Source organism: Aythya ferina (assembly GCF_964211825.1).
Source record: "Aythya ferina genome assembly, contig: HAP1_SCAFFOLD_149, whole genome shotgun sequence".
NCBI classification, from domain to species: Eukaryota; Metazoa; Chordata; class Aves; order Anseriformes; family Anatidae; genus Aythya; species Aythya ferina.
Genome location: NW_028181377.1, coordinates 41,546 through 55,470, shown reverse-complemented (window position 1 = coordinate 55,470; position 13,925 = coordinate 41,546). Strand labels below are relative to the sequence as shown.

The following is a 13,925-nucleotide window of genomic DNA, read 5'->3' as shown; positions in this document are numbered from 1 at the left end:
CCCCGGCGGGGAGCTGCCCAAGCTGCAGGTGGTGCCCCTGGGCTGGGAGGTGCCCCCCAGGTGGCAGCTGCACCCCGGCGGGGAGCTGCAGCACCTGCCCCTGGACCCCCGGCACCACGTGCCAGACGGTGGCCTGGGGCAGCGCGGAGGGGAGGGTGGGTACCTGCGGGGGCTGCAAGGGCAGCGCCGTCGCTCCGGGGAGGGAGGGCAGCAGCCAGGCAGCCACCGTTGGCGGCACGGCTGGGACGACGAAGGGGGAGTTTTGCGTCTGCGCAAGCCGCGGAAGCCGTCTGGGGAAACCCTCTGTGGGAAAAAGGCCGCTGGGCTGAGCTCTGGGGCGCTGGGCTCGCCAGCAGGGCCGCAGCCCCGGGAGGAGCGGGAGCCGGCTGCTGGACCTGCCATGGTGGCTGGAGAGTGGGGCGGTTGCTTGGGGAACCCGGGCAACGGGGGTTCCGTCCCAGCGGCTCACCAGCCCCTCGCCGACATCTGAACTGACTGGAGAAGGCGGCTTCCAAAGTCCTCCCATTAAACGGACTACATTTGAATTCTATGCTAAAATTGGTGAGCTGTACAGAATAGTAGGACCAAGCTACCTGCTTTGATAGCAAACGGTTGACCTTAGGTAAGTTACAGTCATATGAAGGTTTGACTGGACGGCATCCTTGGTTTACTAGTGATCAAAGCTGACCAAATCCTAGCCACAGAACAGAAGCGTTCACTAACTTGCTAGAGAGAGCACTTAGGAATGCAGGAATTTAACTGCTTTAATGCTGCTCTTTCTCTCACGTATCTGCAATTTCCTTAAATCACAAATTGTCACTAGCTATCCTTGTTCATTTATTCAAAGGAACATGATTCCGGTTGAAAAGGCACTCTAACAAGTCCTCCGTTGCTCCTAGTCTGTCCCTAGCTTCTTTAAGAGGTTCAATACAGTAGAAAATTAAAAATAATAAACCAGCAAATAATTAACGTGTGGAAGTGGTCTTTTTTCAGATTAGATTCCACCATTCAGAAAATCCTGCTTAAGAGACATGTTTTCTTTGCTTTGAAAGACTGACCTTCCCCAAAAGGAAACTAATTAGTATCTTCAGGCTTGACGAAATACTTGAATTCCTCAATTTAACAGAATTGCTTTGCACAGCCCTCCTATCCTGCTTACCTTGCAAGCAGTGTATCCAAGTGGGGCGGGTACTGCTGTATTTATCAACGAACATCTCTTTCACGTATATAGCCCAGGGATCCCCATGCCCCGCACTTGTGTAATGCATGCAAGACGTTGACTTTCTTCCTCTACTTTGGACTGGTTTAGAGAGAACGAGTTCGCCATCTGCTGGCCAGAGAATTCACTGAAGCCCGAAGAGCAGTAGAGCAGAGGCATTTTCTTCTGTGCTCTTCCTGATTTTTCAGCTAGAAGAGATACTTCCAGTCTAGTACAATCAGGATTCTTTTGACATTAGTATCGTAAAAAGTCCATTTTTGCAACACTGGAATTTGAAAGACCTCCGTTCAGTCCCTAATTTTGTTCTTGATAATGGGACAGATTGCATGAATGTTGGCAAGAATGTGTGAACAACCAGCCTCCCCTCCATGTCGTATTTTAAGATGACAACTTCTGGTGCTCCCTGTCTCAGAAAAGAAAAATGCTTGGAAACAATTGCACTCGCTCTTAAGCTTGAAGAAACTTGTCAGTGCCAGAATCTACTGACTCTGGCAATTTACTTCATCATCCAAACTGGGCAAAAGATATGAAAACCTCTTCCGAGATTTTACTTCTCCAAACATTACGTAAAAGGCATTCAGCTGTACAGCAAGAAGCTGAAATAGCTGAAGGTAGTATGTTATTCACGTGAATTGTTCAGGCAGGTTTTTTTTAGGAAGGCTGTTATTCATTAGAACATTACTAGCCTCTAAGCCTCATGGCATCACCTTCCATCTTGACTGCTAAACCTCCTTGCTCCCTACTATCTTCTTTGCCAAGATACAGCTGTCCACATTTACTTTTCCTACTTGGCTGGACTGAATTTAAGAAGGGAGCTTGCAACTCTTCCTCTTGTTTGCCACTTCATCATCAAACCAAATGAAAACCATTTGCCTTTAACCTCTTTATTTCAGGCCTTCTTTCCTAGTGGCCATTCAAAACTGGGAAAAAATTAGTCTACCAAGTGGGGTTTTTTTTTGATTTGATAATAAATCTGCAGACTGTTAAGTCATCAAGCACTTCAAGACTGTTTGAAATAATCTCGAGATTAATATAAAAGGAATTCCTCACACACGCTGCGGCCGCTTACCTTTAGTATAGTCGTTGGATGCGATGGAGCAGTATTTCTTGCTTTCGCCTGCACTGGAAGTCTTCCCTTCCTTGTAAGGTTGTTTACTGCTCTCACTTCTGCATTATTCACATGAAGAGCCATCTGGAGGATGGGATTCTTCCTTCTTCTCCCGCGTTATCTTCTGGAAACGAGGATCTAAGTGTTCCAAGGAGCCTTTTGCTTTCCTGGTGTTTCTCCTTTTTCTTCTTTTTCTTCTCCTTTTTCTTCTTTTTCTTACGCTTGCGATTGGCATTGTCAAAGCGGAGCGCACAGAAACACAAATCATGAAGTCTGAAAGAAACATGCAAGTTAAAAAGGGAAAAAAAGATGTGGCACTTGTTGCCTATATGAAACCTGATTTATTTTACCACAGGTGATGATTTGCAGCATGTCAGCTATTTTGTGGTGCTTTGTGCACACGCAACTTACTTTAGATGCAGCAAACTTAAGCCGTCAGATTGAAGGACCATAGGTCCTGGTTTGTACACAGATCATTAACAACGGCTAGCTCTGGAATACGTGCAAGCAGAAAAAATCTTTTAACCTAATCTGGAATGGTGTACGGATGTGATTCGAACTATGTGGTCCAAAGCTAGTGCTCTGACACAATTCAGCAAGAGCTTTCCTGTCTTCACTGATCAACCTAACAACATGATCCCCAGCCAGCTGGTGCTATCTAAAGAACTTAGAAACTACCAGAAAAAAAAAAAAAAAAAAAAAAAAAAAAAGACATGAGAAGCACCCAGAAACGAATTAGGATAAAAAATGCGGAGTATGCCGGAATCCTTGCTTACTTGGAATCCTTCTCTCCATGTTTATCCTTAGACTTCTTTTTCTTCCAGAACTTGTGATATTTTTGCATTTTTTTCACCACCTACAAGCTCCTTTTCTATCTTTCTGTCTTTCCTTTCTATTTCACTTTCACTACCTTCTGCACGGGTATATTTTCTTTTTCTGTTTCCTTCTGTTTCAGTTTTCTGGCGACAGTTCTCCAAATGAGCTGACACAGGTGGAAGCGCATGTCTTTCACGAGAATGTCTTCTGGAATGTTGCTGAGGTACCGAGCAACGATGCAAGTCTGCTCGGGGTGTGCTAAAGCGACGTACATCTTCCTCTCTCAAGAGGGAACCGTGAGGCCATCCGCTTTTGTAATGATAATGCTTATGTGACCTGCAGTAGTAAGTTGCAGTCGATCTGTCAAAGGCTGAATCGCCGTGAGAGAACTTTCTCTCTCTACTGTCTCCTGTCGCATGAGGTGAATAGTGATCCTTGTAATAGCCACATCTTTCCCATCTCCGTGCTTCGTCTCGATAGTATCTTTCTCTGCTCCAACTTCTTTCCCCTTTGGATCGGTAGTACCTATTGCTACCTTGTTCTGATCTTCCTCCGCTGCCAGATCTGTACTTTGAATATTTGACTGCTCTTCTGCCATTCTCAGGGCTGTTTCTTTCACGAGGGAAAGATCTGTACCTGCTTCCCTCCCAGTACTCCTGCTTGTGACTCTTTTGCTCAACAAATTCCACGCTCTGAGAACACCTCCTCTTGCTGGAAGGACCTGCTTTTTGACTCTCCTTCTCTTCACTAGGAGCATGTTCCCTCTTGCTTCGGTAATGCTCTTTCTCAGTGGTTTTAGTCTTGTCCTTTGTATCTTGGCGTCTATCTGCAATAGCTAAGGAAGAAAGATTGTTAGAGCTACATTCAGTGTCAGACTTGAGAGAGGAAGTTTGCCGCAATTTCTCACCAGGCTCAGAAGACTCTTTGCCGGACAAAACATTTTCTTTTGAAATGAGGTCACGTTCTTTTGATCTTCTTGGTTTCTCCTTGTCTCCACGGTCATCACATTGGTACTGGGCGAGGTATTCATCATTCCCAGGAGATTTCGGAGGTTCCGCAACACTGCATAAAATAAAAACCCATTTCTCACTTCTGCTGAAGGACGTGAATATTAAGAGTAAAACCTTCCAAAGGCAAACAAACAAACAAAAACCTCCGGACTACAGGAACGCTCGCAAAGATATGCCATTTAGAAACCTCTCCTGTGATTAGGACACCTTCTTCAGCTCCCAGAGAAAGTGCTTTTTCCCCTCTTGCTTCTGAAGCCATTGCACTAAAAAAGCAAACGCATCTGTCTCCTTCCACCTGCTGCTCTGAGAAAAAAGGCATAGGGGCGAGCGGGGAACAGCCAGTGTTTCTCCAGACAGTGGAGAAAAATGGAAAAACATTCTATAAAGGAACACAAGTTCTCCTTGAGGCACCAACCTGCATCAGAGTGATATGCTCAGTGCTGATCATTAGTTCTGTTCGTGACACTGGACACACAGTATGGAATTGTACTAATTTAAATCCTTCCATTAAATACTATTAGTAGACAGATAAAACTGTAACGAACTTCCATAAAGTCTTGTCTTAATCAGACTGTGCTCATTTTACCTCATTTCCTCTGACAAGCTGTTCAGCTGGCTGGCTCTGAAGGACTCCGTGATGACTTCTCGATTGACTGAAGGCATAGCTCCAGGCATCTGCAATTAAAACGCACAAGTCAGCAGACAAAAAAATACTATTTGTAGTAGTACTGAGGACTAGTCTTGTCAGAATGTCTCCATTAAATGGTAAGCAAGACCGCTGTCAGTTGTATGCATTATCTACACTTCAAAGGTAACCCCAACTCACCCCCCAAAATCTACTTTATGAAACTTAGGAATTTTTATCTCAGCTGAGCTTAAGTTGACAAGTTCTAATGTAAGCTCAGGTCTGCAAATTCTAAGGGGATAATACCACAAAGCCTTACGATCACATGTGTGCTGTGTTTTCTCAGTATTTCACCTGAATTAGGAACACAATAAACACTCCCGAATACATCGTAGGTGAGAAATTCTCGATGGAGCAAATCTATGTTTCAAGCGATCCATTTGTTTTAGAAAAGAACATCTCAGAAGGTTTAACAGGTTCAACTCGGCAAGTGGAATCATCAAGTTTCAGTCCGTTTTCTTTAGATTCATTAACTAACCTAATAGCACCATTTAGTGAATCTGTTTTTGGCAGCTCATGCTGGGATCTTCCTTTGTCAGCATTCTGACAGGAAGAATTGGAATGCTGCAATGTACGGACTACCTTTCCAACCAAAATTCCATTAGAGGACATTGCATTGCATTTCAAATTCCTTTGAAATAAGCCCTTTGACTCCTCCTCAGATTTTCCTGAAGATTCTGCACCATAAGGGACTGTGTTATCAGAGCTGAGTTTAGGATTTTCATTCACTGTTGGCTCCACAAAAATTTCATCAGAAACTTTTTTGTTTGTTTGCATTTGCTTCATTTGCATTACCGAATTTGTAATTGTGGATGAAGGAACAGCCTGGTAGAGATCTTCATCCTCCACAGCACTGCTAAGAAAGTCAGGCTGTGACACAGTCTGACGAGCAGGCAATTTATTGTGAATACTGATGGTGATCTTCTGTTTTCTTGACGTATCAGTCATTGAAGGCCTGGTAATTGCCTGGTTTTGAACACAGGCCATTGGTGGTGCTGAAGATGGCCTTTTTAGGGTGACACCAGTGGTCTTTGTGTCCTCTTTTATGGATCCATTTCCATTTAAACGGCTTGAATTCTGTATTTAAAAAGAAGAAATTGCAAGATGGATTAACGCAAACACTGCATGTAACATTTTGAAACACAAAACTCTCCTACTGAGTGTTTCTACAAATGGTCTTAACACCTAAAAAGAAAAACACACTGCCCTTTAAGGATAAATGCAAGTCCAATAAGCGTATTCAATTCCTGCTTTTGGTTTACTGCAGATTGGTATCAAATTAACATCATCTTTGAAAAACAGCCAAGCAACTTAACATTACCTGCTGCTATTCCCAAATATATTTATTTTCCCCTTTAAACATACCCTGAAAAGCCTGAAGTAATCGTTCTGGTGCTCAGGAATAAGACATTTAGTTTTCCCTGTCTTAGCTAAAGTGACGAGGATAGGAAAAACAAGTCCTCTTTTAAATGATTTGAGGATTAGTACACTCTGCTTAAATAGTCAAAGAGCGTAGCTCTCTGTGCTTTAGAAAGCTGTCTTGGAGCTATAAAGTAATGGAGTCGCATGGCTGCACAATTTAGCAGTAACCACTGTTTGAATGACTCTGGCTGTAGCATGAGGGCTGTGAAGAAAGCTGCAGCGTGGGAAGGAAAACAAAACTAAGATGCCGAAAACCAAACAAAAAACCCCACACCAAACCCCAAACCCACTAGCAGTTTGGTGCCGTTATCTGCCCTCCCGCTTCCCTGAATTACCTTAATCATATGAGGAAGAAGTCGTGGTCCCAGAAATCCAGCCTGCTTACTATTAGCCCCCTGCTGACCAGGAGGGAATGAACAGGGATAAGATGGTGCTGGCAAGTAAAACGCACGTTCTCCAAGTGTCAAATCATAGCGCCTTCAGAAAAGAGCAGTGATCGTAGTTTAGTTTTTCTTTCAGCCTACTCTTGGATTAAATCCCATCCTATCATTTTAGAGGAACAGCTCATACGATATGGAAGCCTTCTCTACAGAAGGCTTCGCCAAGACTACAGACTGAAAAGTAGAGAACAGTCTTCCTACTAAGACTATCACTTGCAGAGCAATAATTCATTCTTACACCACAGATGACCTTCATTTCTCTCCTTCTCTAAAGTAGCCAGCTACAGATAACACATAGATAGCAATTTACACAAGTGCTGCAGTTTAAGGCCAAGCAACAAAAGATAATAAACGACACAGAGAATTTCAGGTTAGACAGAACTGAATTAGACAAATAATAATCTTCTCCCGGGATAGCAAGAAAAACACTTGCAAAACAGAAAAATATCAATAACAGGAAAGTAAATCTCTTCTGAACACATTTTAAGATTTGTTATTACCTGATATAAAAAAGTATGTAAGCTTGCTGACCAAGAACTCTTTTAATGTCAGTACGCACTACTTTAGCATCATTCATCTGATACCAAAGTCCATTACCAGCCTGCAAATAAAGACAACGATTTCTTTAGGTGAATTGCACGTTTTCCAATTGAAATCACGGATAGGAAAAAAATACACACATGTCAAATAAAAATATAATGAAATCTTTTTCCCTAGAAACAGTAGCTGCTAGTCATGCTTTAATTGGTTTGCCAGCACAACCTTTACCCTGTTAGAAATGCTGTTGACTTCTACCTTTACATAGCATATATAGTGTCCTGAGTGACAGCTGACACCGTGATGTACCAGCACCGCGTATAAGGCATAGAGCAGTGGTTCTCCCATTGACTGCGACATGTAGGCTCTCAGGTCCAAATACTCCGGATATTTCACCTCCTAAAGAGACATCAAGAAGATAGAAAAATTATCCCAGAGTACTTCGTGGACTAGCCAGAGAAAAACACTTCCAAAAAACACAGACTAGAATTGATTTCTAGAATATATTTCTAGAATATATTTCTTGATTCACTACAAATAAGTCTTCCCATAAACAACGGTTAAGACTAGAAGTTGCAGAGAACTGTTTCCTGATGAATCAGCCTTCTCAGAGGAAAGCATATGCTTCTTGTCAAGCGGGAACTTTATTGATATTAAGAGAAAGAATAAGCCATAGTCATTAGTCTACAATTATTGTCTGAAAATATTAACAACTTTCAGCTTTGGGGGATGTCCCATTACACAATGATATAGTTGCATTACAGTGGTAAATATACCTTGTTGATCTTTCCACCTGTGAAATCTGCAAATCTTTTCAGTGATATTGTGAGAACCTTGGAAGAACGGTGTATGGTAAATCTCTTGGATGCAGGAACCATCTTTTTACACCTTAAAACCAAGCAGAGATAAGTGTTTGAAGGCATCTTCTTTTTTCGCCCCCAAAACAAACTCCTTTTAATGTCTCACGCATGCCTATGCTATTTGAATGATATTTACTTGCATAATAGGTTGGTCTTTTTTCTTTTCATAAACCCATGCACTGCGTGTCAGGTTTGTTAATACACAGAAGAAGGTCAATTTTCCCAACAACTCAGAGCATAGCGGGAACAGGAATCTCTCACAAAAGGGTATGACCAGGTTGGATGGCAAGGTACCATTTCTTGGTCTACAAAAGTGGCTATTTGAACTCCAATCCTGGATACATTCTTTCAGCTTTCAAGGGAAATACAAATACTGAAAGCGGAACGAGAGAGCCTTGGTCCCCAGGGCTAGAAATTGCAAATAATCTCCAACATAGGTCGACTATCAACATCAAAAATACAACAGAAGCACATGGTCATTCTACAGGAGGGAGACATTTAACAGTAGGAAGTCTTCATGTACTGAGCTTGTCTGGAAAGACACTGAAACCATCTGCCATCCTTTGAAACAAAATAGTTCAGTTTGACACATTGCCCACTCCAAGGTAGGACCTACGGTGTAAGCAGTGAAAATTAGCCACTAGCCCAGAGAACAACGGAAACTGGGCAGTTTACATCCAGAAAAGTACTGTCGAGAGCTAATAAATAGAAAGAACAAAAGTAGCTCTTTTTGAATTCTGATGGCAAAATACAAGCCAGAGAATTGCAAACCCATAGGGAATGCCTATGAACAAGACTTCCCCCCTCCAAAGAAACAAAAATCCAAGTCTTTTATAAACTTCCACAAAACTTGTAAGTAGATCCAAAGTTTAGAGGTAGTCCAACAGAGTCATGCAACATAGAAAACTGACGTCAAAATCTTACTCGCTACATTTATAGCAATTCTCTCCATCCAGCTCTTCAGGTTTCACAAAGAGTTCCAGAGCTCTGCTAACAGACGAAACCGCCTAGAGCAGCGAGAAAGAAGAGCGTAAAGTCACCGTAATTCAGAATTCCAGAGACATACTAGTAGTTTATAAGAGAATCTTACTAACATACTCAAGCGATCTACTAGGAGCACTGTGAAGAAGGAGGCAGAAAGAGCATGCTCAGCATTGACCTCACCTGGAAGGCATTTGACTTTGGAACAAATACTTTTCCAGTAGCCTAGACAGCATCTACAGTGTGCTTTGTCATCAATACTGGGGACAAATTCATCAGTCTAACAATTAGATGTATATTGAGGTAGAACAACAAAGAAGTATGACAGCATTATAATTTTTGCAGAAAGAGAATTCTTTCCCCTTAAACCCAATGCAAATGTGGAGACTATTTACATGGGTTCCACGGAAGGACAAAGTCCAATCCACTTCCTTAGCACCACCAAGCTCTTACGTTTTAACATTATATGTGGTTTGGTTTTTTAAGTTAAACAAGTTTAATTTAGAAAGTTATGCATGTACTTAAACATCATAAATTATATTTAGAAAACATCTTACCTTTATATCCAAAGTGATATCAAGAAATGCCTCATACGTATCCGAAACTGCTTTGCAATTCAAGCACTTCACTGGAAACAAAATATAAATGCTTAACATTATGTGAAGGAGACTAACTGTCCAAATTCAAGTTGTTGACAGATACTACTTTAGACAAACTACAGACTGCTTTACTACCGACAAAAGACACAGATCAGTTCTAAGGACAGGAATATTTTTTCAAGTACCTCTCGATCTTAGAAATCCTCCAAATATTTGATGAATGACGGTGGTAGCTTGAGAAGATCTGTCCAATCTGGAAATAAATTATAATCAGACCTCAGAAGATTTAAGGCACAGAATTAACTCTTCAAAGAGTTTGATGAAAACCAAGGATGATGTAGACTTGCGTTGCTGATAGTAAATAAGGCACTAAAAGGTGCTAGAGATCATTTTTGAGAGTAAATAAAGGACTAGAAGGTGCTAGAGAATGTATGAAAGTGAACTTGTTTATGCTTACTCGGTGCTTCCGTTCAAGCACGCTTCCTGCATAGCATCAACAGTATAGCGCAAGAACTCGTGTGCGTCTTCTTGACTGCCAAAACGGAAATGTTGTCCTATTCCTAAATAAGAAGATGATAGTATTGACCTCATTTAAAAATGAAATCATTCTTGTATTTCTAAAATCTCTCTTCATTGGAGTGTTAAAACCACTTAGACACATCAAATAATTATTTGAAGATTACAAGCTATCGAAAAGAAACACATCTGAAGCCACTTACGACTGAGATTACTGATAACATGCGTAGGCTCGATGGCATCAACAGTGCAACGCAGGGCCTGGTTAATGTGAGTCTCCATCGTGCACATCATGCAAAAATCTTGTTCACGACCTGAAGAGTGAAAGAACAAAGCATCCCAGTCCAGCGAAATATCCAGAACTACAAACATCTAAGTACAATTTAAACTATAGATACAATATCCACTCTCCTTGCTACATTCTATTCTCCCAAGATGCCAATGTCCCAACAGTCTTGTAACATTTCATTTCACACAACTTGACAGAAGAAAAATATCCACTAAGCCTGTATTCAAATGCATTTTGTGATGAGAAATCTAAAAGACTACTGCAAAGTCGCAGTTGTAAAGGCTGACAGGAATGTGAACTCCACAGGCTGCAAAATGTATTACTCTCTAAAATTACTACTAAATGCATTACTGTCCAATGCACTTCATTATTCCCATGAAGCAATAAATGATCCTTTAATAAACAAACAAACAAACAAACAAACAAATAACTAAATAAATAAAACATGGTGCATTAATTGCACTCCATATGCTATTCGGAGCCCACTGCTAATACAGTGCTCAAAGCCAGCTGCTACAGGTAAAATCAGGCAAATAAGCTTATCTCACAGAATCACTGCTGTTCTTTCACCTTCAGAGCTATCCAACAGATTCAAAATACTGTTAGAAAGTACTCACATGACTGGCTGTGCTCAAGAGAAAGCATGTAATTGGCAAGTGGGGGTGTGTAGGTCAAACACTGTAGAGTAGCATTAAGAAAACATGTGTTGCCAAGATTGTACAGGCCAACTCCAACACTTTGTGTTTCTCGCCAATCCATACAAATCTTCTCAGGTGGAAAAAGAATGCTCTGTGGCGGAGCAATTCCATCATTAACGACTGCAAGAAAGTTAAATTTAAAAAGAGATCTTGTTTGTTTGTTTCGAAGAAAGGTATTTAAAAAAATACTATTCTGCAGGAGCACCTAGAGGAGCTAGCTACAATCCAAACCAGAAAAACTTATTGCAGACAGCTTTAATACCACCAAATTCAAATTGGCTGGTCAACACAATGTTTTGGGGAAAAAAAAAAAAAAACAAAAACAACTTTAGTCAACCATTTTAATTTTTCTAAGGCAAGGCTAACTGCCATTCTGTTTGTAGCACCTAATGCCAAGTTCCTCTCCATCTATAATCTTTAACCTGATTAACTCAACTACTGTTTTTTTCCTTATTATAACTTAAACCACAAACTTAGACTTGAAATTATACGGTAAAAACGTAAAAACTAGGAACTAGGAATGACGGTACCCCTACAGATACCAGATCTTTTCCTGAGCAATGTTATCCTTCAAAAAACCTGTGAAAAATGGAAGCTGTGAATAGCAACAATCAAACACTTTTCTCTGCAAAACAGAAAAGACATGGAGGAATCTGTGCATTACAAAAAGCTCCCCGTATTTCTCTGTTGACTGTAAATATATCAAAATTAATTTCTGTAACATCAGTCACTTCAGTTGCCTTAGGGGATTCGCTTTTCAAGTCTTTCTTCACAGTAGTCCCCTTCTCTATCAGTGCAACAAGTAAGAACTGCATTTTCTACTTTTGCTTTGAAGACAATGGAGGCAGGATAGAACGCACACTTACTTAGATCTCTTGGGGCAAAAGCCTTAGATTTTTCAGATGATCTACAGTAAATAGCACCTCCACGTCCTTGGGCCACAGAGACTTGGCTTGAATCTTCTGCAGGCACTATCCGGCCCCAGTTGGCGGTGCGTGACATCAGTATTTTAGGACTTGGTTTCTTGGATTTGCCAGACCGCCTTGAAGAGGGCTTTTTAGGCTTTGAAGATTTGGGCTTCTTAGCTACGGTCATTGTTCACATCTGCGACAGAGACAGAAGTTCTGGTTGACGTAAGACTATCAAGAAGCACTCCAAGAAGAAAAGAGTAACAGAAGTCCTGTCACTTAATCTCAAAGAAACAGCCTTAAGAACTAAATCGCTGGTATGAATGATTTAAAAAGAATCCCCAAACTAAACACACAAAGTGAAAATTTCCATCTAAACTCTATCAGTATTACTTTTCGCTTCTGCAGAACTAGTGGCTGATGCCATTTCTTTCCCTTCCGTAGGATTTTAATCCATTACAACTCTGGAGTCTTTTTAATATAAAAATGTAGAAGACATTCTCTGAGGGGAATCAGTTATTTATTGATTTCCGGAGTTGCGCAATTATCTGTTAATTAGTACCTATGATCTAATAGATAATTGTTGCAATTATCTATTGCTGGCATTAGTAACGGAACACTATTACTTCACTGCCTGCATTTTTCTGTTTCGTCTCCACAAAGGTACCCAGAACTCACTGCTACTTTTCTCCTGTCTTTCCAGGGCTCGCCCTCTACCTCACTGTCTACTGCACCAGTCATGAGGGGTTTGTTGTGATTCTATAATGAGCCTAGCTTTTAAATACACCTTTTCTGGGCGTCACTTGGTGACGGCAAGTTAATCTGTGAGGGCTCCTCAGTCTACATCATGCGGTCGCTTTTTCCAGGTGAAAAAGCGGAGCTGTAAGTGGCAGTACACCAAAGCCCTGGCATGCTGAGATCCAAGAGGAGAGATGTTTGGCCCTCCTTTTCACTCCTGGGAACCATATACCTCAAAACCCACAGAGGATGGGCTATATCTCAGAGAAATCTTCGGAAAGGAGAGCATGAAGAGCATGTTTGCAAATTCATTTCTCCCTGGGCTTCTTCTGCTTCTCCAAGAAAGACGAGTTTGAATATAACTTTGGCAGCAGTACTTCTGGTGTTTTACTCCTACCACATTTAAAACTCCTACGACAAACTGAAAAGTTAGACTAAAAAGCAGCTCTTTCCGTTCTCCTTTCTAAAGTTGCACGCTTTCCTCATGCAAAACAACAGGGGAATGTAAGCTAGAAACGGAAATGCTGAATGTAAAACAAAACAAAACAAACCTCAGCCCTCCAGGACAAAAGCCAATAACTGCTACAAAGTCCTTTTTAAAATGCTGATTAGGTTTCAAGGTGATACCGCTTTAAATAAGCGTAGTTGTGTGTCCATAGGCAGAAGCTGAATAATGACAGGATGAACTTCTATACTTCATGTTTTGTTACTGTCTTACTGTAGCACACAGGGACTTGTTATCTTTAGGGAAACCACTAACCTCATGGAGGGTTTAAAACATAAGCTAGTTTGTTATACCAAAATGACGGAGAGAACAAAGCATAAAGTGCTTTCAGATTTCTAGCACGCCTTGATTGCTGTCCATTAAACTTCAGACACGTTAAACAAAACACAGTAAATAAGAAAACTCCTAGTCCCACAGCTGGCAAATTGTGTGCAGAGGTTGTAATTAGAACTTTTTTGCCTTGACGTTTTACATTTAAAATTGATTTTAAATCCATTCTATACACACTTTCCATTCCTGAAAAAACAATACGCAAACCTGACAAATGCATTTACATGAGAAATGAAGTCGTCCTTGTCCGATTGGAAGACTAAG

General features: G+C 41.1%; 1 long non-coding RNA gene and 1 pseudogene across 2 annotated transcripts; both read right to left on the bottom strand.

Annotated features, from left to right (window-relative positions):
• Nucleotides 1-204: 204 nt before the first annotated feature.
• LOC311428377 lies at nt 205-2,498 on the bottom strand. The gene is made up of 3 exons (XR_014687673.1): nt 2,289-2,498; nt 1,160-1,622; nt 205-303 (listed from the first exon to the last, which is right to left on the bottom strand). It is a non-coding gene; the product is annotated as an uncharacterized lncRNA (long non-coding RNA).
• A 601-nt stretch (nt 2,499-3,099) lies between these two features.
• Nucleotides 3,100-13,925, bottom strand: LOC311428381 (ubiquitin carboxyl-terminal hydrolase 42-like; annotated as a pseudogene). Its single transcript has 15 exons — nt 13,886-13,925; nt 12,047-12,284; nt 11,100-11,300; nt 10,397-10,507; nt 10,135-10,237; nt 9,863-9,930; nt 9,636-9,706; nt 9,022-9,104; nt 8,014-8,125; nt 7,496-7,636; nt 7,201-7,301; nt 6,596-6,737; nt 5,208-5,915; nt 4,051-4,114; nt 3,100-3,978 (listed from the first exon to the last, which is right to left on the bottom strand). The product of its transcript is annotated as a ubiquitin carboxyl-terminal hydrolase 42-like (transcript).